Source organism: Silene latifolia, chromosome Y, assembly GCF_048544455.1.
Source record: "Silene latifolia isolate original U9 population chromosome Y, ASM4854445v1, whole genome shotgun sequence".
NCBI classification, from domain to species: Eukaryota; Viridiplantae; Streptophyta; class Magnoliopsida; order Caryophyllales; family Caryophyllaceae; genus Silene; species Silene latifolia.
Window position 1 is genome coordinate 100,988,275 of NC_133538.1, and position 22,564 is coordinate 101,010,838.

The following is a 22,564-nucleotide window of genomic DNA, read 5'->3' on the forward strand; positions in this document are numbered from 1 at the left end:
AAGACCCTCCTAGGGGCGGCAATCGCACCCGTAGAGGTAAGGCCAAGTAACCTACCAAACTCCCCTAAGGTCATCGGAAAGGTCCGGTTAAACAACCGGAAGGACACTGAAGAACTAGAGAGGTCAGCATCGTGTGCCCCTGAGGAGAAGGTAAAGGAGCTGAGAAACTCGAGGCTCAGCTCCAGAAAAGTGCGGCCGCCCATAGTGATGAGCTCTGCCATCCCCGTGCTCCGTAGTAAGTCACAAACCGACTCGTAAATACCGAGTCTCACAAGTGCCGATTTCTCTAGAAATCGGGAAGGAACATGCACACAGCTTAGCAGGTCATAAAATTTCTTACGATGTAAAGCGTTAATAAAATATACCACGGATAATGCGGGTGAGAGTCGAGGGAAGTGTCCCTCGGACCGTGGATCGTGCCCGAGTAGAAGCGGCTGAAGCGAGAAGCGATGAGAAGTAGAGGTGGTTGGGGCGGGCGCAGAACGAGATCGCATCTACGACCCCGCCTCGGAACCCGAAGTAGTAGCCCGTGCGGACAGAGTGAGGGACCGGGTGCTATGAAAGCGGCTAAGGTCGTCAGCGAGTCCACCATAGGAGTAAAAGTAGTGGTGGTGTAGGAGTAGTGGCTGCTATGGCCACCATCGAAGAGGAACCGCAAAGCGGCGGTGCTAGCGGTGGTGGTGACCGTAGAAGAAGTGGCGACTGAATCGAGCTAGCGGCGAGCTAGTTGGAGGAAAAAGCTGTCACGTATTGAAACTAGGAACACTGGGGCTGCGGTAGTCACTAAAGTGGAGACAGTGGCAACAGCAGGGGCCACTGTCTCAGACAGAGACGGACTAGAGGACGAACTAGTAGAGGGTAAAGAGCTAGAATCCATCCTGTATACAAAGGGTAAGGGGTATGATAAGAAATAGCGGCTAAAAGTGGCTAAAATCAGCACGAAAAACCAGCAGAAACAACATGTGAAACCCGTACCAGTCGAAAATTTCGATTTACAGCACACAATTCCCAACAATCCTCCAAAATTTTGAGTTAAAGTAGGCAAACAGCGATAGGGAACGGGGATAGCAGTTAACAACAGTAGCAAGTAACAACAACTGAGGTTAATTAAATCTTGGCAGCATATGAACCCGTCTGACAGTCGAAAATTTCGACTGAAACAACCCTAATCGCGAAAATCGTGTAATAATCGAAATAAACATGCAACATTCAGCGAGGAAAGGGGCTATATCATCAAGCAAGACAAATAAGGGCCAATAAAGACAAGTAAAGTCGAAAAAAATTAGACAGTCCCAACAAATTCGAAACCCTAATTCCAATTTACCTCAAAAAATTGCAAAAATAATGAAATCAAAATGCAATGAAGGTAGAGGAATCACTAACTTGATGAATACAACCTACAAATTGCAAATAATCTTCAAATAAACAAGCAAAAGAGGCGATTTTTGTTCGAAGAAATCGCAAACCCTAGCCCTTCTTTAAAACCGTGAAAACGAACACAATCAAGGGGAAATTAAGGGGTTTTGAAAGATTAATTAGCAAGCAATAGATGGTAGGAGGCGGATTTGGTGATTGAGCAAGAAAAAAAAAGGGGATTTGGGGGAGTTTTTGTCGCAAATAGGGAAGGGGTTAGTCGAAAATTAGGAGAGAATGAAATAGAAAGCAAAATAATAGAGTTTAGAGTAAAACTCCCTGCGTCCTGTGCATTTTCACTCGATCGAGTGGTTTTAAACCACTCGATCGAGGACTTTTGATGACCCAGTTGCTCGATCGAGTAGAATTCTACTCGATCGAGAAGTCCCACTTATTGCTTTACTCGATCGACTAAAGGAAACACTCGATCGACCATTTTTTCACTCGATCGAGTACAAAAAGTACTCGATCGAGCTCTTTTCTCGCGTAAGCTCTTGAATTTCGTCAATTCTTCCCTTAGAATGCGTAAAACTTCCCCAAGCCTGCATAAAAACACGTGCAAAAATATCCCAACATACCAAATACGCATATAAACAATCTATAGTCTTAAATCTACGATAAAAACAGTCTATAAGCTAATTGTCCTAATAAAAAGCATTAAAACAAATTCAACGGATAATTCAAAAATTATCTATTAAAAAGTGTTACACGGAACATTTCCTCGCTTAATTCCCAATGCAATTCAGTAGCCCCTTGAAGGGATCCTGACTGGAGGACGTCATGTCAGCAACGTTGATTGTCCTCTTCAGCTTCCATGAGCATGAATTATCATTTGAAACGGTAGGAGGGGAGTAGTTCACATCCACGTAGGCGCGAACTTTCCTCGTCCTTGCTCCTCTATCACCATCTTTAGCATCCTTACTTCTAATTTGATTGACAGCAGTTGCACAACACCCTTTGACAGCTCCTTCATTGCTTTCATCTGTACCTACAGTAAGGAAAACAGACGAACTTTCCTCGTTTTTGCTCTCAGTCTGACGTGGAGGGGTAACAATTGCAGCACAATACTCCAAATTTTCAACTGGAGTGTCAATAATAGGGTCAATAGAAGAGAGAGCATTGTAAGGTTGAGCTTGCATGGGAGCCCTCCGGGACTTAGACTGATGAAAAATCAGCTCCTCATCCCCTACCTGAAAGGTCAAAGTCTTCCCCCCGACGTCGATAACTGCACGAGCAGTAGACAAAAATGGTCTCCCTAAAATAATAGGGGTGTGTGCATCTTCGGGGATGTCTAAGACAACGAAATCAACGGGAATAAAGAATCTCCCGATCCTCACAGGTATGTCTTCTACTATACATAGTGGCTGTGATATACTACGGTCGGCCATCTGGACTGTCATGTTGGTGCAACTCAGCTTTGTCAAACCAAGTCTCTTAGCCAGAGACAGCGGTAAGATACTCACGCTAGCGCCTAGATCGCATAGCGCATTATCAACCAAATAGTTACCGATATGACACGGAATTGAAAAACTACCCGGGTCTAACTGCTTAGGAGGTAACTTATTTTGAAATAGGGCTGACCCCACCTCAGTCAAAGCCACGGTCTCACTATCACTAATACTCCTCATACGCGATAAAATTTCTTTCATAAACTTAAGATAAGAGGGTACCTTTGTCAGCAACTCAGTGAACGGCACAAGGACTTCCAAGCTTTTCAGAAGTTCGACAAATTTGCCGAATTGTTGAGTAGCTTTAGTATTCTATAGCCGCCTTGGGAAGGGAACCGTGATAGGTATCTCGAGTCCCTTGTTTCTCTCTTCCAATGTATTTTCCGGTGCGAGATCTGTATCCTTTGGACGCTTCTTACCTCTCGAACGAGGTCTTTCCAGTGATTTATCGCTTAAACGAGCACTAGCAGGCGCTCGAATAAGCTTCCCGTCATCAAAACTACTCGATCGACCAATATACCCATTCGATCGAGTAGAATCTTCAATAATATCACTCGATCGAGTGAAATTTTCACTCGATCGAGCAACTCCATTTTGCTCTTCACTCGATCGAGTAGAAAAACTACTCGATCGACCGGTCTGCTCTTCCTGTTCAATCGATCGAGTTGATTTCCACTCGATCGAGCACTTTCTTCAATAAATCTGCTCGATCGACCACCTGAAACCAGTCGATCGAGCACTTGCTTTGCCGTGAGCTCACTTTCTTTGACAGAACATTGTTCATCATCAGTTACAGCTCTCCTCGGGTCTGATTTTTGTATTTCCGGTCCCTCATAAGAACGACCGCTTCTCAGATTTATCAAGTTTATCGTCTCGTGTGGATTCTTCTCATTTTGAGTCGGTAATTGACCCTAATTTCTTGAGGACTGATTCATGGCTAGGTGGGCAACTTGAGTTTCAAGTGCCTTTATGGATGCATCTTTCTGTTGATCACTCAGCTGAAACTGTTTTGTAAATGCTTACAACATAGACTTAAGCTCACCAATTTCACTCACCCCACCGGAAGATGATGCACCATGGTTAGAAGGAATAAAGGAAGGAGGCTTTTGAAAGCCTTGTTGATTCTTATGTGGAGGAACATAAGGCTGCTGCTGGTGCGGAGGAGGAGTAGGATTAAGCACATTTTGACTAGTCCACCTCAAATTGGGGTGGACTGCCCCATGATTATTGTAATAGGAATCTCCTCATTGCCTATATTGCTAAAAGGCAAGGACTTGTTCCTTCTCTACAAGACAGCCAACAGCAGTGTGGCCATCATTACTCCCACATCTCTCACATGTGACGGTCTCTCCTCTAGTAAGAAAATGGACCGTCTAAGGCTCCCCAGCAGCTTGTAACTCCAACTTGTCAAATCTAGCATTCATGGTTTCCAGCTGAGCCAAAACCTGCTTATCAACTGCATGAACTGCCCTAATGCCATCCCTCGGGTTACCATACTCAGCACTGTGATTCGCCATCTCCTCAATAAGGGACCATCCCTTATCATCATCGGTGTTTTCCTGGAATCTCCCACTAGATGTCGCATCAAGGATGGCTCTTTGGTCGTCATACAACCCATTGTAGAACTGATTAGCTAGGAACCATGAGTCAAAACCATGGTGAGGAATAGACCTCAACAACTTCTTGAATCGTGACCACGCCTCATAGAAACTTTCATCGGGAGCCTGTCTGAAACTAGTAATATTGGCTCTCAGCAGATTGGTGCGTTGTGGAGGGAAATATCTCTTGTAAAAGGCAAGAGCAAGAGACTCCCAATCAGAACCCCAAGAAATGTGCGGTCCAAGTCGATCGACCACTCCTGGTCGAATCAACTAAAGAGAAAGGAAATAAAAATTCCTTAATCTGATCTTGAGTTACCCCCTTAGTGGCGGGGATAGTAGAATAGTAATTGGTAAAGGTATCCATATGCTTCCTCGGATCTTCACCTGCCACACCTCTATAAATATTTCTCTCCACCAGATTGATATAAGAAGGACGGATGTCAAATGTATTCCCATCCCCAGTCTGGAGATTGAAACCCTTCGGAATAGAGGATGCTTTAGGCACAGAATGACTGGAAAGCCTAGGCATCTTTACTGTAGAAATCGGACTGTCTTCGAAAAGAGAGTGATGTAGCTCTGGCTCGAAAGTACTCAAGTATTCCTTTCGTGATTTTCTCTGCAGGCGGAGTCTATGCCTGAACAGTCTCTCTGGCTCTGAATCAGCTGAAACTAATTCAAACCTGTCTGACCTGGGCATAAACAACACTGAAATAAAATAATAAGAACGGCCTCAAGGAATAAAAATTCCCTGAGACGGATAAAATAAATGGAACGAAAAAAATAGGGCAATTACCTCCCCGGCAACGGCGCCAAAATTTGACACGTCTGTCGTGTACCTGTCAAAAATAAACTAACTAAACTAACTATATAGCTAGGGAAGTCAGGTCGATCTCCATAGGGAGGCAAGATATCTGTAGTAGTCCGTCTATTTGCTCACAAATGGGGGGGGGGGTTGTTTGATTTGTTATCTAAACTACGAGTTTTAAGGGAAAGAGAGATAAGGAGTAAGAGCAATAAAGGCAAGAAATAAGATTAAACTATCAGATAGAGAGGGACATGTCAGGATTTCGGTTCACTACGGTAGTGCAATGACTCAACTGTAAATGAGTCAGACGAATTAATGTAAGACGGATGTTAAAAGGTCCTTTCGGTCCACTTTCTATCCTAAAATTCTACTAACTTAACTTTTATTCTCGTCAGGGTAGTCTACTGTTCATAACAGGCCTATTTAGTCCAATCTTTCGATCTAGGATTAATTTTAGCCAGATTAAAGGTTAACTCAGAAGTGTGCACTCAACTAAGTCGAATAAATACAATTAAATTGCTATGGTGACAGAGTCTTATAATCAATTCATCTAATTCATTCACTACATCGTCACATTCCTACCGCAGATCCCCTAATCCCAACATGAAAGGGGTTTAGCTACTCACGTCGCTAATTAAACTAACAACAGATAATTTTCCAGCAGTAAACATTATGAAATAAACAATAAATTGCATAAAAGAGAAATTAGGGCAGAGGAATAATCGAAATAGAACAAATGATTAAAGTAAAAAAAAATTAACTATTATTAAGGGAAGAGAAAGGATTACAATCGTGCGAATTCCGGCGTAAAGAACACAAAATCTGAGCGAAAATAGATCCGAGAGCAAGGTTACAGTGAAGAGAAAAACAACGTAACAAAGTTTACAGTAGAAAGTTTAGATAATGAAAAGATAGATAAAACATGATCCTAATAACCTAGTTAACGTAGGTTTAAATAGGAAAGCAGTAAAGTTTTGCGAAATAAACATAACACGGGCTAATTAAAGCCCATAATAGCGAAACCACTCGATCGAGTGGATTAAAAGCACTCGATCGAGCAAATCTTCAGCAGCATCTACTCGATCGAGTAGAAAGTTACTCGATCGAGTAACCCATCTTTCAGCAAGCTAAGGATCGAGTGGAAAACCACTCGATCGACCATCAAAGAACGTAGAAACCACTCGATCGAGTGGTAAAACTGCTCGATCAAGTACTTTGACTTCAAATCAGCTCGAGTCCTTGCCTGAATGCCTCGTAATCTGTGCCATGACGCTTCCCAATGCAGTATCTCACTCTAGAAAATCCCGTCTCCTTTAAATGCATGCAAAAAGGACGAAAAAGAGTACGATTCCACTACTTTCGCGTTCATTTCTACAAAATGGACAAAACGAACCAAAGTTGCCAATTCGGGGCAAAATACTATAAAAACAGTATAAAAATGCATAGAAATACGTGCTGAAATAGGCTAAAAAGACTATATAAAAAGCACCTATCTCACACCACGACTCTGACACGCAAATTAAAGTTAGAATTCCGAAGCCCACTTGTAATTAGGTTTTAGGAATAATTTACGAGACTTCTCTATAAAAACAAAACATCATTCATCAGTTTTGGGAGGTCTCTCTCGCATGAGAGAAGAACGGTAGATTAGTATAGCTTTAGCATTCTTAATAAAGTTCATTGATTCCGGATCTTATTCATCCTTCCTTTATTTTCGGTAATTCTTGTTCTTTAATTTATAGTTTACCTTTATTTGCTTCATTCAGTCTAGAAATTGCTAGTTAGATCCCGAAATCTTAATTGCTTTATTGCGTTATTATTGCTTTTAATCATGTTTTCCTTTATATTTTTTTATCAAATTCGTTGTTGTTATTATCATTCGCATGAGTAGCTAAGTACCCTTTGCTAAGATGTAGGGGAGCTATAGCGTAGATGGCGTAAAACAGGTGACCTCGAATTAGGGCATGGTCGATCGACTGGCTTAACTGGTCGATCGACTATGTCATGTGGTCGGTCGACTGAGGTAGTTGGTCGATCGACCAGACCCGTGTCTGATGAGTATTGTTTGATTCGTTAAGTGCAATATTTAACAATAAGACCGAGAGGAGACTTGTTAGATGCTTAGTTTTGACCAACCCGTAAATCAAGAGATAGGAGAGGGCATTAATTAATGAATTAAGACGACGAAATTGCGAAGATCGAAATATAAGTAATTTAGGCTTTAGGAATCACTTTTCAGGGCGAGAGCTAGTATTAGTGAGACCTAGGGACTAGTAGCATAGGCCGAAAGGAACTACTAGTTAACTTGGACCGAGAGGACATGTTATACCCATCCTACACGACTGTATTTCAGACTTACCTAGGATTATGTGCCATGATAGCTATAGTGAACCGACCATCTTAGCTCCTTTTTATCATTTGTTTACTCCCATTTCTTATTGCTTGCTTTTTTATTTTTGCATTTAGACTTAGATATAATTCATGCAAAACCCCCAACCTTAGACTAAAATTAAGACAATTAGAACTCCCTACCTCCCTGCGGATCGACCCTTACTACCGCTTGCTAGTTTACAGTTTGGAAATTATAAATATTATTTTTGATACTCACAACGACAGGTATCAAATTTTGGCGCCGTTGCCGGGGAGGCAGCGTAGTTTTATTTATTTTTATTTAGTTTATTTCTTGTCTCAAGGAGCTTCGGTTCCTTGAGACCGTTCTCATGTCGTTCCTTCTGAGATTTCCGCAGGGAGAAGATGAGATTTTTGGTGCTTATTTAGCCAGGTTTTTGGAGTGGCTCGAACCCAGACGGGGAATTCATACTGGACTCGAACTATGCTTGACTATCATCCATGGAGTGAATGACCCTACGCGAGCATACCTTGAATCTATTGGTAAGTGGGATTTCGAAGGAGTCCCCGTGAATGAGCTATTAGAATTTTTTGATTGGTTTGCTGCGGAAACTCGTAAACCTGACTTTTCTCTTCATGTTAACTTGAATGAGGGGGTGGGTGAGACCTTAGAAACCAATCTAGGAAATGCTGATGGAGACATAGAGAAGACCATTAGCGTGGTTGACAATCCTTTTTATGAGGATAGTCAACAACCCCTTTATGATTCTTACACAGATAGTGAGGATGATTTGGAGGCTCTCTTTGAGAATCTCCATCTTGACGAGTCTAGCGATGCGGAGAGTGAGGAGGTAGATTTAGACAGTCTTGAGGTCAAATGGGATACTTATGATGATATAGATGATGAGCCTATTTTAGGAGACCTCATTGACCCATTTGACTTTACATCCCCATGAATTTGGGACGATAATCCACGTTCACATTTAGCTGACCAGACTCCTTTACCTCACAGTTCTTACCCGTCTGAGCATTTAAATTTTACTCGCATAGTTTTTGGGTTGAATGCTATTGAGCTCTCTTGTTCTCCACCTGCTGATAATTTGAGCTTTTATATTCCGCCCTTACTGGAGGGCATAATTATTTTGTGAATGATTTTGGGAGTTGTCATAGGAAATTCGTTAGGCTTAAACGATTTTGCATTTCAATTTCCTATGCTATTACTATATTATGGTGCTACTTACAGTTTTGTGTAGCACATGCGCAGAAGTTTGATAGGTTGCTGCGAGCTTTGAGCTGTTTTGATTGGGCTCAATTAGAGTAGTTGGCTGAAGAAAAAAAGAGGCCGAGCGGGACCTGACTGAGACCAGCACTTGCCGGGAGGCAACCCGGAGTGTGATTTTTGTTATCTTGCGAATAAGCTTTGTTTTACAACTCTATAGACTTTGCATTTGGGTTTAGCGCAATTTTGGGCGCTGTATTTATGTGCAATTTGCAGGTTTTAGACCAAGTTAACTCAATTTATTGAGGTAATTTGAAGAAAGTACTATTTCGTCAAGTAAGTCAGTCGATCGACCAGTACCAGCGGTCGATCGACCACTATTGCTGCTGTACCTGTTTCGCGATCATTCCCCTGCTGTGTTTGGTCATTTTGTGGATCGTGAATGGGAGTTTTAGGGAGTTTTTCTCTCTATCTTTTTCCTCTCACATTCATTTATCGCTTTCTTCTGTTTTATTTCTTTGCACATTTTTACCGCTCCCTCTTTTTATTCTCGAATAATGCGTGGTATTATGTCTTTTCAGGTACTTATTGGTAGCACTGTTGGCTACTGAAACGTCCTAGCTCATGCTGGTTTGGGGAGGTTTCCTTTTGCGCTTAAAATCTTGTGAGTTCCCGAGTTCCTTTTCATGTCTTATTTAGTTATTTATCGCAAAAATCCCATTTCCCTTTTGTTTCTTTTACATGATTTTGCACAATGGGGACATTGTGTGATTTGGTTTGGGGAAGGGTTTTGCGTCGCATTTGCATTGTTTTTATTGCATTTCAGTTACACGTTTATTGCATTTCTGCTTGCATTGTATTTATTTCCTATATATACAAAAATCAAAATTCAATAAAATTGAAAAAATCCCAAAAATTCAAAAAATTTCACGTTTATTTTAGCATGTAGGTCGAGTCGGAACGGTAGTATTTCAATGATGACATTGCATTTTCATCTGTTTATGCCTAAGCCGTGCTTAATTGACATGTTATTAGTAGAATCACATATGCATAGTCTACGAGTTTTTGTTAAATATCTTGCTGAACTTTAAACTTGAGTTAAATTTTTGGCAAACTACATCATATTCTGAGTTTTAGAGCTTTATAACCGGTGACATCCATGACCAGTTCATCTAGGATTGTGAGTAGTACTCCTTATGAGACGTGTTATATCAATATGCATAAATATGAACTTAATCTGCTTAATACTTGTATGCATTCGGTTTGTGGTTTGTTGTCACACGTGGAAGAGGTTCCTCTTTATTCATTTTACCCATAAGCCCCACAAAATCCAAATTTGCCTTTTTTGTCCCATAAGCTACATTCCATATTTAGCCTACCCTTGCTGAGCTAGTATTGGTAGTCGTTCGGGAATATTTTATTGCATTTTGGTTTTTATGTCTCATGTTGAGAATATGTTGGTGAAATGTTGAAGGGAAAGAAAAAAAAAGAAAAAAAAAAACAAAAACAGGAATTCGAAAAAAAAAGGGGGTTCAGTCGGTCGACCGTCCCACTCGGTCGATCGACAGTGGCGAAAGAAAAAAGAAGAGAACAATTACATGGTTGAAGTTTTGAGTAGATGATGATTTTATTCCCATGTTTTATTATTATCATTTGGGGAATTACAGTTTGTATGGAGATTGTGAGATTAGTGCTAATCATTAGCACCAGTTTTATTGTTGAATCTTGAGTAAGAAAGTCGGATGTTGTTATCATTTGGTGTTTAGTAAGTTACTAGCTTGGATTTAACTCCTCATATCCAAATTTATCTTAGCCCCTTCTTACCCATTACCTCACATATCCATATTTACCTCGGCATGTGTCATAGTCATTTGTTTGGTTGGAATGCATATGTACGGTTGTAGAGATCATTTTCATATTAGATTGCAGACATGTTCTTATAGGTCGTAGTTAGGTGAGAGTCATTACAAAATTACTTCTTTCGATCTTTTACATATATTCACCTGTATTTATTGAGTGATTTGAGCGACCCGTGAAAGTCCATAATGATAAGTCTATATAGTTGACGGTTCAACGGTTTTTTTTACGACTACATAACTCATTTGCATGATTCGTATTACTAATTGATTGTTGATTTCTAGCATTAAACTGGTTTAGGCTTTACAGTTTGCATTTCACTCTGAGATTGAAATCGTTCCATTAGGTCCTTGGATCGAGTCTAGTTCTTGCTTGGGGACAAGCAAGGGTTTGGTTTGAGGAAGTTTGATGCGTGTCTAAAATATGATGTTTTACACGCATTTCAGAGCTCATTTGTGTAGTTTATTCTACTATATTCCCTTATTCCGTCTACTTTCGTGTTTTTGTGTAATATTGCAGAAATGTGAAGAATTCAGCGGAAATCGAGCCGAATCTGTCCCCGAGTGCTTGGCATAAGATTTGACATGGAGTAGATGCTTGAGAAATGAGCTTAGTGCACATGGCGAGGCCTGAAAGATATATTTGCGAGAGTTTCAGAAGCGGATTACCAGCTACAACAGTCTATAGACTGACCTACATGGTCTATAGACTGTCAGAATGCTGAACAGTTTACTGCAGGCTACTTAAAATGGCTATATCTCTAGTTCTAGAGCAGATAATCGAGTGATTCTAATTGGAGGTGAAAGCATATCCTCTTATCTTTCCAACGCCACGTAGAACACCTGATTTGACAAAGTAACGAAGAAATGGCTGCTGTTTTAAGATCGGTGCGCGCTGCAGAATTCGTCAGAATGCTTTACTGTACAGCACCCTTGGTCGATCGACTGGTCTCAGTGGTTGATCGACCACCCCACGACTCTGATGCGCAAATTAAAGTTAGAATTCTGAAGCCCACTTGTAATTAGGTTTTAGGAATAAGTTACGAGACTTCTCTATAAAAACAAAACATCATTCGTCAGTTTTGGGAGGTCTCTCTCGCATGAGAGAAGAACGGTAGATTAGTATAGCTTTAGCATTCTTAATAAAGTTCATTTCTTCCGGATCTTATTTATCCTTTCTTTATTTTCGGTAATTCTTGTTCTTTAATTTATAGTTTACCTTTATTTGCTTCATTTAGTCTAGAAATTGCTAGTTAGATCCTGAAACCTTAATTGCTTTATTGCGTTATTATTGCTTTTAATCATGTTTTCTTTTATAGTTTTTTATCAAATTCGTTGTTATTATTATCATTCGCATGAGTAGCTAAGTACCCTTTGCTAAGATGTAGGGGAGCTATAACGTAGATGGCGTAGAACAGGTGACCCCGAATTAGGGCATGGTCGATCGACTGGCTTAACTGGTCGATCGACTATGTCGTGTGGTCGGTCGACTGAGGTAGTTTGTCGATCGACCAGACCCGTGTCTGATTAGTATCGTTTGATTCGTTAAGTGCAATATTTAACAATGAGACCGAGAGGAGACTTGTTAGATGCTTAGTTTTGACCAACCCGTAGATCGGGAGATAGGGGACGGCATTAATTAATGAATTAAGACGACTAAATTGCTAAGATCGAAAGATAAGTAATTTAGGTTTTAGGAATCACTTTTCAGGGCGAGAGCTAGTATTAGTGAGACCTAGGGACTAGTAGCATAGGCCGAAAGGAGCTACTAGTTAACTTGGACCGAGAGGACATGTTATACCCATCCTACACGACTGTATTTCGGACTTACCTAGGATTATGTGTCATCATAGCTATAGTGAACCGACCATCTTAGGTCCTTTTTATCATTTGTTTACACCCATTTCTTATTGCTTGCTTATTTATTTTTGCATTTAGACTTAGATATAATTCAAGCAAAACCCCCAACCTTAGACTAAAATTAATACAATTAGAACTCCCTACCTCCCTGCGGATCGACCCTTACTACCGCTTGCTAGTTGTAGTTTGGAAATTATAAATATTATTTTTGATACTCACAACGACAGGTATCAACAATAACGTCAAACTCTAGTCAGCCAACCGTTATCGATTTACGTTAATCAATTGACGAGGATCAAATAATTAAATATCTGATGATATTCCTTTAATGAGATTTATTATGTAAACGTACTATTGTGGAGAACACTAACTCCAACAATTATTACTATTATTATATAGCACCTGTAACACCCGCTATTTTCGCAAAATGGTTTTAAAATATTTTAATTGCTTTATTTAAATTATTATATTTTTTGAAGGCCAATTTCTATGAAAATACAATTTTAGTCATATAATAACAATAATGATAATAATTTCCATCTTGAGTTTATAGTAGACTTGAGATGTGTTTTGTAGCAAAAAATCGACTCAAATTGTGAATTGGGCACTAGTATGACTATGGACCAACCATTCCCCTTTTTCTATCCACCTAACCCTTATCCTAAAACCCTATCACCACTTTTTTTTTTTCACTAAAATTTCAGCAACATTGCGTTTTCCTCACAACTCCATTAAACCTCCAACAAACACTAATCTTAAGACGGATGCCATTTCTTCGTTTCTCATCCAAATCAAGTGTTTTTCACGCCAAAACCTCGCCCTTACCATCCACAATCTTGCTAGGTAAGAAAGGAACCGACTTTCCTCCATATATAGGGCTGCCGTCACACTCTTCTACACGGTACCCTTATCAACTTTTGTTTCTTAGCCTCAGTTTGTGTTTTCTTATGTTTAGGAGAAATATTTGTTGACCCGGAAGTGGATTCGTACGAGATAGACGATTCTCTTGAAGATTAGGAAGCTAATAAGGTAGCGGTGATGGGTTACTCGGTATTATATAAAATTATGTGCTTTACTTGTTAAAGTTTAGTCTTTAGCTAGTAAAGTTACTACCTTTAATGGTATTGATGAATTTTATGTGATTATTAATGTTAGATGATATTTTAATTGTATTTTTATGTGATTGAGATAGCTTATTGCAAGCAATATCAATTGGGTAAAGTTGGTTTGTGGGGAATGAGGTGTTGTTTAGCTATGGTATGTATCTTGTAGTTTGCGACAATCTTTGCTACATGTTGTGGGTGTTTATTGTTGAGATATTGTGGGTAAGTCGTAGTTGCGACGGTCTTTGGTTATATGATTAATTTAGGGTTGTGAATCTACCATAAAATTGAATTTGGAATGAAGTTCATGTCTTGTTTGTGTCATGGGAAGCAGCCGGCAGCCGCGGTTTCAGCCTGACCAGTTTTCGTAAAATGGCCATAACTCCTTCGTTACTTGTTTGTTTTGGGCTTATTACCTACCGTTAGAACCGTAAGATGATAAGAAATCACCTCCTCTTACTTTCACCTCATTCTCATGTCTATAACTCAAGTTATGACCTTTTTAAGTTGACCCTTGTCGTAGTCGAGTACTAAACCTTCATGTTATAAATTGGGTTTTATGTTTCTTGTTGGGTATGCATCTTAACCTTGGTTTTAATGCGTGTGTATGGTGTGTTGACACCTTTTTATCATTGGAGCCCCTTGATTATGTCTTATTCACATGTTAAACATCGGTTTTGGTTGTTAAGCTTAAATGCGGTTCGGTTTGGGTTTGTTTACATTTTACCTAGTGTTTCGCATTACTTAATTCATTTGTTATCGTTTATTTATAATATGTTTAATTAACATGTAAATATGGAGTATAATGTTTATTCATGTTAGAAAAGTATGAAATGATGCTATATACTTCATATTTGAGTTCTCATTTGTTTGTTTACATTTTATCTCGTATTTCGTATCACTTAATTCATTTGTTATCACTTGTTCTATTTTAAGCTCAAGTAACATATAAATATGAAATAAAATGTTTAGCCATGTTATATAAGTATGAAATGACTTAGTATATTTGTAATACCCGCCTCGTTAGGGACCTGTTTACTAGTCGTTGACTGACCTTGGACACTTGGTAGACCCTTGAGACCTTTCATACAAACGGACTTAGCACTTAGTGACCTTTAGAAGTGTGGAACTCGATCTAGCATACGCTACTCGATTTGGTAGTCTAGTAACTCGATCGAGTAGAGGGCACTCGATCATGTAAGTACCATACTCGATCGAGTACAACGGTTTCACCGGTAAGTTACAAATCGTGAAGTCATAAACCCCAAATCAGTTTTTCATTTCTTTTCTTCCTAATCCTAATCGATGCCACTTCTCTCCTTCACCCACCTTCAACCCTTGATATTCCTTTTTACTTGGAGACACCATGGGGATGGATACTTGAGTCGGGTAGCAGTCTTGTCGCCGGAATGTCGAGTATAGGTAAGTCATCATCATCATCATCACCATACTTAGGTTTGTTGTGGTTATGTTGTGAGTAATAGGGTTTCCCTACTGGTTGTGATAGGTGTTGATGGAGGTTGTCTTATCGTCATATGGTCTTATGCGGTGTGCTGCTAATTACTAAGGTAGGTTTTCCTACTCAGTACTGTGGAGTCATCTCGGGAATGGCTTCACACTCTTGATTCGTCCCTTGTGTTTCCCGCCACAAGGGGGATGTGCACATTAATGGAGATGGGTTATTCGCTAGATGGAGATGAGCGGGGCTTAGGTAGGAACATCTGCGTTCCCCTGCTGGCGATATGGAATATCTGTTGCGATGGATATTCTAGCAGGACTTTACCTTCGGGTTAGTCAGATGATTGATGGATGAATTGTGTTGGTGATGGGTGTGTGTATGTTGTATCTTGGTTTGTCTGTTGTTCTTCAGTTACTGACCTTGTGTGGTGTTGTTTGTCTTTCTTTCTTGTTATATATCTGTCGTGATCCATTATGGTAAGCAGTCCGTCTTAGCAGGTGTTGATATGTGGAGCTTAGCTCAGTGGGTCGAAGGGAACAGTCTTTCACCGAGTCCTTACACGGGAGTAGGATCACCTTAGTTGATAGTTGTTGTTATCAGTTGTATCTTTCCTTTTTTTGAGTTAAACTTGTAATAAAAATAATTGTTCTTTTATTGATGTTATGATATTTACTATTCCTCGGGCAACCGAGATGGTAATGTCCTTATCTGCTAGGGAAGGTCTTGTCAAGGCTCCTTGGTAGATGGGGGTGTTACAAAGTTGTATCAGAGCGACAATTTTGGAACCTATAACCAATGAACTTATCGAACGTAGTGAGTCTAATAAAATGAACCTGGTGTATGTGTGTTGGGAGCCCCTTGAATTTCTTGATTTTGGGTGAGAAGGCGCCCTCATTCCAAAATCCCGGCCACAATATGCTTAAGCCAGTCACTTCGTATGGGAAATGGAGTAAGGAATTTGTGTGTGCTTGCGTGTGTGATATGCGATAAATATATGTATATGAAGGTAATGTCTTGTTTGTAAGTGATAGATCATGAGTGCATAACTAATTTTATAGTTTAGTATGTGGGCGCATGTGAACGGAAAGGTAGAACATAATGCAAGTGTACATAAGGCTGGGTGGTGATATGTGAGTGATAATTGAATTGTAGTTTGTAATGTTGATAAAATTGTATGGGCATGTCGTGTGTGGTAGAATATGATATGCATATGTATGGGTAGAATACTGTTTTGTGTGGATTTTGCGCAAGGCGAAATCAGGTCAGGGTAGATTTGAGTAGGGTTAACTAGCTCTAAATGGTCTATTAGTCAGGTCGAAATATAAGTTGTAAATGTAATAAAGAAAATAACAACAATAAGGCAAATAATTTTGTACGTGGAAAATCCTTAAACGGGAAAAAACCACGGGCGCCAAGCCAGGAGAGGATTTTACAATGGTATTATATTTGGCACAAGTTAACGTAATTATCCAAGAATTATATCAGATTATTGTATGCTATCTTCTCTTGTTGTGTCCTCAAATGATTTCCAATGGTTCCTTATATAAGCTCTTGTTGAATGGCTGCTTTGATCCCGTCATTAATGTGAAATATTCACCTTAATTACCCGCAATACTCCAAATTTTACGCCTTTAATTGCTGTATTAATTACGAGATCTTCCTGTTCAATGTTGCGCGTATATTCCTTTTATAACATTAGTTCCCGGTCTGATATTGTCCTGATATTTTGACCGTTATCCTCTCCATGCCCTGGCGCCTATCTTCATATGTCCTGATAGCCTGACACCTTGACAGCCTGATAATCAGGTTAGGGCGAGACGTTGATAAGGGACGTCTGCAGATTTTCAGGCCTAACAATTGCCCCTTATCTCTCTATTTTCAGTATGTCAGGACAAAAAATGAGGAGATAATCTTAATCTCAGAAAAATTACTCAACGGTGGAATCATGCCTAGTCAGTTCCTGTAACGACTACTTTCTGCAGTTTATGACGTGTGTAGCTTTTACTGCAACTCCTTCAATGATTATCCATCTACTTGCGGTTAAAACCCTAATTTACTCTACTATAAATACCCGTTCACTTCATTGAGTTGATCTCCATCAGAATAATCTCCCTTATTTATTTCTTAATAACCTTCGTCTCAAATTTTCCATAATGTCCAGTTCTCTAATCCTCAATTAATCTTCATAAATATTCAATAATGGCCGCAAAAAAAAAGTCTTCCAGGGCAGTGACTCCTGGAACTCCTCCTTCCCAGAATCCTGAGGGGACTTCTTCTGAGAATTTGCCTCTTTCTTCTGCTGCTCAACCTTCCACGGTCAATAACCTGAGTGATTCTCCATTGGAGATGATCTCAATTTTCGATGGTGATTTCCAGTTCAAGCCTACGAAGGCTTTGAAAGACGACCAGTCTCTTGCAAACCGTTTGAAGCCTGAGTTTGATAAGGTGTTGAAGGATAAGGGGATCATCCCTGCTGATGCTGAAGTCTGGATCTCTGAGAATTCTCCTATTAGGGCTGACTGGGCTTGTCCTGGTTGGTTCTGTATACATGACTGGGCTTTTAGGGCAGGTTGTAAGCTTCCTTTCTCCCCTCTTATGATTGAGGTTATTAAGGAAATTGGTATCCCGTCTTATCAGTTGATGCCCATGGTGTGGAAGGTGGTCTGTTCTGTTGAGTACCTTTGCAAGAAACATAATATCTCGTTTTCTCTTAATGATCTGAAGGCCTGTTATGCTGTCAAAACTAACAGCCCTGTCCGTATAAGTTTTAAGGTCAGGGCTTCCACTACCCCCCTTTTAAGCAACCTGGATAGCGCCATGACAAGAACTGGGTTGCTGGTTACATGTTTGTCAGGACCAATTCTGTGGGTCCTGATCTGGCGTATTTAAATTACGAGGCTTGTGTTGCTGGTGAGTTTTTTATCTTCCCTTGTATCCTGCATGTTTTATTTGTTAGTGAAGAAAATAAAATGAAATTTATATTAAGTCATACCTCTCACGTGTGCAGTTGATGATTGGGTTACTGAAACTGAGTATCCCAGTGCAAATATTTCTGCTTTCCTTGCTATTCCTCCTTTGGAGAGATCTTGGCCTCTCTGTTGTGGGGTTGGCCATCTTCCCCGTTGTTTGAAGGCTGATGGTGCCGCCAGGGTGGCTAAACCTTCAAGGGCTGTTAGTGCCACTACCACAGGCAGTAAGTCTATCTTAATTTCTTTTTTCTTCTTACTCCGGCTTCTTGGTGATGTTTAATTTATATTGCTAATATATTGTTTCGTGTTGTAGCCACCAGGTCGTATACTTGCCTTGCCCGGTTTGGCATGGCTGACCTCTCAGCCAGGTTGGCTAAGATCAAGGAGGAAGGCTCCCAGGGAAGCGGAGATGCTGAGCCCATTATCGATTTAACTGAACAACCTGATTCTTCTAAGGTCACTGATGTACCTGCTGCACCTGCTGAAACAAGTTCAGCAGCCCAAAAAAGAAAAATTGAAGACGTTGACATTTCTGCCCCGGTCATGGAAGTGAAGGCCAGGGTGGACAATATGGAGGCTGCCAGGGTGAAGATTAGGGATTATGCTGCTTCTAAGTCGGATGTCATGCTCACCCTTGACCCTGTTGAGACTGCTACTCAGGCGGTTGCTTCAGTGGATCATTCCGGCAGCCTTTTGGCAGGTGCCCTGGCTGCTGTGAGGGAGGTAGGCTATTTTTATTTTTATGTGTATTTTGTTTCGGTATGTTTATTATTAGGGTATATTATTCATATTCTTCTTCCTGTTTTTGGTCACGGTGCTGCGGCCTGTCTCCATAACGCCTATCAGGCTACTTCTTTGGTAGCCAGGATTAATCTGATGAGATCAAATTATGATAGGCTGAAGTCTGAACTGGATTTTGCACGGGCTGACCTGGCTGCTAAAGCTGCTAACTTGGTGAGGGTGCAGGCTGAGAGGGATGTTGCTAAGGTTGAGGCAGATTCAAGTAAGCAGCTCTTGCAGGAAGCTTTGGACAGAAATGAAGAGCCCACCCAGGAGAGGGATGACCTGGAGTTCAAGCTAGACGATGCTTCTCTTTATTTTTATATTAAGGGGAGGGCTGATGTTATGTCAGAGCCTGTCGAGGCTAGGGAGAAATGGAACCCTGAAGCTGAGATGGCTTTTGCTGCTTCAAAGTATCATGACCTGCATAATATGGGAAATGAACAAGAGGTCGATTCTCCAGGGGAGCAGGATGTTGATGCTGATCCGGCCAAGGGTGGAAGTTCTAGTACTGTTTCTAAGGAGAAGCAGTAATTTGATTTCTTTAGTTGGTATTTGGCCCATCCAGGGGGGATGTCCCTGGACGAACAATTTTATTTTATTTTTCTGTCTTTATTCACGTTAGGGAGACTATCCTTGGCCTCTATGAATATTTTGGTGCCTTTGCCCCAGGGGGTAAGGGCTTTATTAATATAGGCATGGTGGCCTTTTTTGGCTTTGCTTGAGCTTGTGAGTTTTACTTTTTTCCATCCTGTTGGACTTGTCAAAATTTTTGTTTGGTTAACCTGCAAAGAATTTTTGATTTATCCTGTTATTTGAACTGTCGTGAGTAATTCAACCAAGTATAGTTTTTTTGCCATAATGGTTGAAGGGGTGGGAAAGTCGGCCAGTCAGGAGGGCTTATGTTCCCTGCCTGACTGGAGGGCTTGGTATTCGGCCTGTCAGGAGGGCTTTTAGACTAAGTGGTTGGGAGAGAATACCCTTTCACCTGTCTTGATGCGTCCAACCTGTTGTAATCATTGGCAGTTAACCTAGTCAGGTCAGGCAATTATTTCACGTCTGATTGGTCCTGACATTTACTGTATCTGGTGATGGTTACCAACTCGTCACGCACAGTTAAGTGCAATGTTTTGTTTCAGAAATTGATATATAGTAGAGTAGCCCTCAATCTTGAATATTTATGTATATATAAACATCTATCATGTATAATTGTTCAGGATTCCAAAAGTGAGAGAAAATGGGTTAGTTAAATTTATAGATATGAGTTGCATACAGAGCGTGTAAAACAGGTAGTTTTTCAGGTAGCACATCAGGTTGAGTAATGATATGAGTTTGTACCTGGTTGTAGCCTCATCTGGTCTTTATATATGGAATAATTTTAAATGGGTTACATTCCAGGATCTTGGGATCATTTCTCCTTCTAGTGTTTGGAGCTTGTATGCTCTTTGTCCAACAATTGAATCAATTAAGTAAAGGCCTTCCCATGTGGGGGCCAGCTTGCCTGCTGATTTTTCTTTTTTATTCGGAAAAACTTTGCATAAGACGAGGTCTCCTTCCCTGAAAACTCTGATTTTGACATTTTTGTTGTAAGTCTTGGCAACTGCTTGTTGGTATGATGCCATCCTGATTTTGGCAGCATCTCCTAGCTCTTCTGTTAGAACCAGGTTATCTTGCATCAAGTCTATATTTGTTTCAACATTGTTCAGGATGTACCATGATGTTGGCACCCGTACTTCTGCAGGAATGACACCTTCACATCCGTACACCAAAGAATAAGGTGTTTGGCATGTTGATGTCTTTGGAGTTGTCATGTCTGCCCATAATACTAATGGAAGTTCTTCAGCCCATCTGCCTTGTCTTCTTTTTAGCTTCTTTTTTAAGCAGTTTATGACTACCTTATTGCTTGATTCAGCCTGGCCATTAGCTTTTGTGTATCCATGGGTTGACGTTACCAGGTTGATATTCCATTCTTGGCAAAATGCTTGGGTCTTATTCCCCCACAAATTGGGTTCCATTATCACACACTATTTCTGATGGGACTCCATATCTGCAAATGATGTTTGTCCTGATGAAGGATATTACTTCCTTTTCAGTTACTTGCCTGAAAGAATCAGCCTCAATCCATTTGGAGAAGTAATCAGTCACAGCCAACATGAATACTTTTTGTCCAGGAGCTACGGGCAGTTTTCCTACAATATCCATGCCCCACTTTATGAATGGCCAGGGTGCAGAAATTGAATGTAGGAGTTCAAATGGTTGATGTGTGATTGGTGCATGGATTTGGCAGGCTTCGCATTTTGAAGAGTATTCCAGGCAGTCAGCACTCAGTGTAGGCTAGTAGTAGCCTGTCCTGAGAACTTTACTTGCCAGGCTCTTTCCTCCTTTGTGGTTGCCACAGTGTCCATCGTGTATTTCTTGAATTACTAGTTTGGCTCCGTCACGCTCCAAGCATCTTAGGTAAGGTCCAACCTGCGATCTCTTGAATAAAGTGTTATTGATAATAGCGTCAGTTGAAGCTCTAATTTTAAAAGCCCTTGCTTCATGTCTCCCCTGTGGTGGTATTCCTCGGAGAAACCAATCATAATAGGGTTTAGTCCAAGAGTTATTATCCTGATTGTCAGGATTGATTTGTTCAGGCTTGCTGATGGCTGGCTTTAATAAATGAACAATTGGTATTTTATCGAAAACTGTAGGGGTAAAATTTGAACCTAGGCTGGCCAGAGCATCAACCTGGGTGTTCAGGTCTCTCGATATTTGATCTATATCAAATAAATCAAATTTAGCGGTAAGGTTTTTTGCATAATCTAAATACGAAATCATTTTTGCATCCTTAGCCGTATAAATTCCCTTTATTTAATTGGCAATTAGAAGTGAATCAGTTTTTACCTTTAGGTTTTGAACACCGAGGTCTAGACATACCTTTAAGCCTGCTATCAGAGCTTCATATTCTTCTTCGTTATTTGTAGCTTTAAACTCACAGCTTATAGCCTGTGCTAACATATCTCCCTGTGGTGATTTGAGCACTAATCTTAAACCTGTCTCCCTGGCTTTGGATGCCCCATCTATGAACAGGGTCCATTCTTGGTCTGGGGTTTTATTTTTTAATTGGTTGACCTCTTTTTTCAGGTCAAGTTCCAGGTTAGGGCTAAAGTCAGCCACAAAGTCTGCTAGGGTCTGCGATTTGATCGCTGCCCTAGGTTCAAAGGAGATATCATATGTGCTAATATGCACTGACCATTTGGCCATCCTGCCTGATAATTCAGGCTTACGTTGGACAGATTTTATGGGTAAGTTGGTCCTGAATATAATGGGATGGCTTTCAAAATAAGGTCGCAATTTAGTACATGACATAATCAAAGCTAAAACATATTTCTTAAGTAATCCATACCTCATCTCAACATCCATCATGGTTTTACTTACATAATAAACAGGGTGTTGTTGGCTGTCATGTTCTCTTACTAGGACTGCACTGACTGTTGTGTCAGTAACGGATAAGTATACTGACAGGGATTCTCCCTTTTCTGGTTTAGTCAGTAAGGGTGGAGATGATAGATAAGACTAAAAGTCTTGAAAGGCTGTCTCATGTTCATCCGTCCATTGAAACTCATTATTCTTTCTGAGGAGGTTGTAAAATGTTTTGCACCTCTCATAGGATCTCGATATGAAATGGTTCAGGGCAGCTACCCGACCTGTTAATTTTTT

The 22,564-nt window shown here is 40.4% G+C and overlaps 1 non-coding gene across 1 annotated transcript; it reads left to right on the forward strand.

Moving 5' to 3' along the window:
• Window positions 1–4,511: 4,511 nt before the first annotated feature.
• Window positions 4,512–4,618, forward strand: LOC141636355 (small nucleolar RNA R71). Its single transcript, XR_012540974.1, has one exon. It is a non-coding gene; the product is annotated as a small nucleolar RNA R71 (small nucleolar RNA).
• Window positions 4,619–22,564: the final 17,946 nt, after the last annotated feature.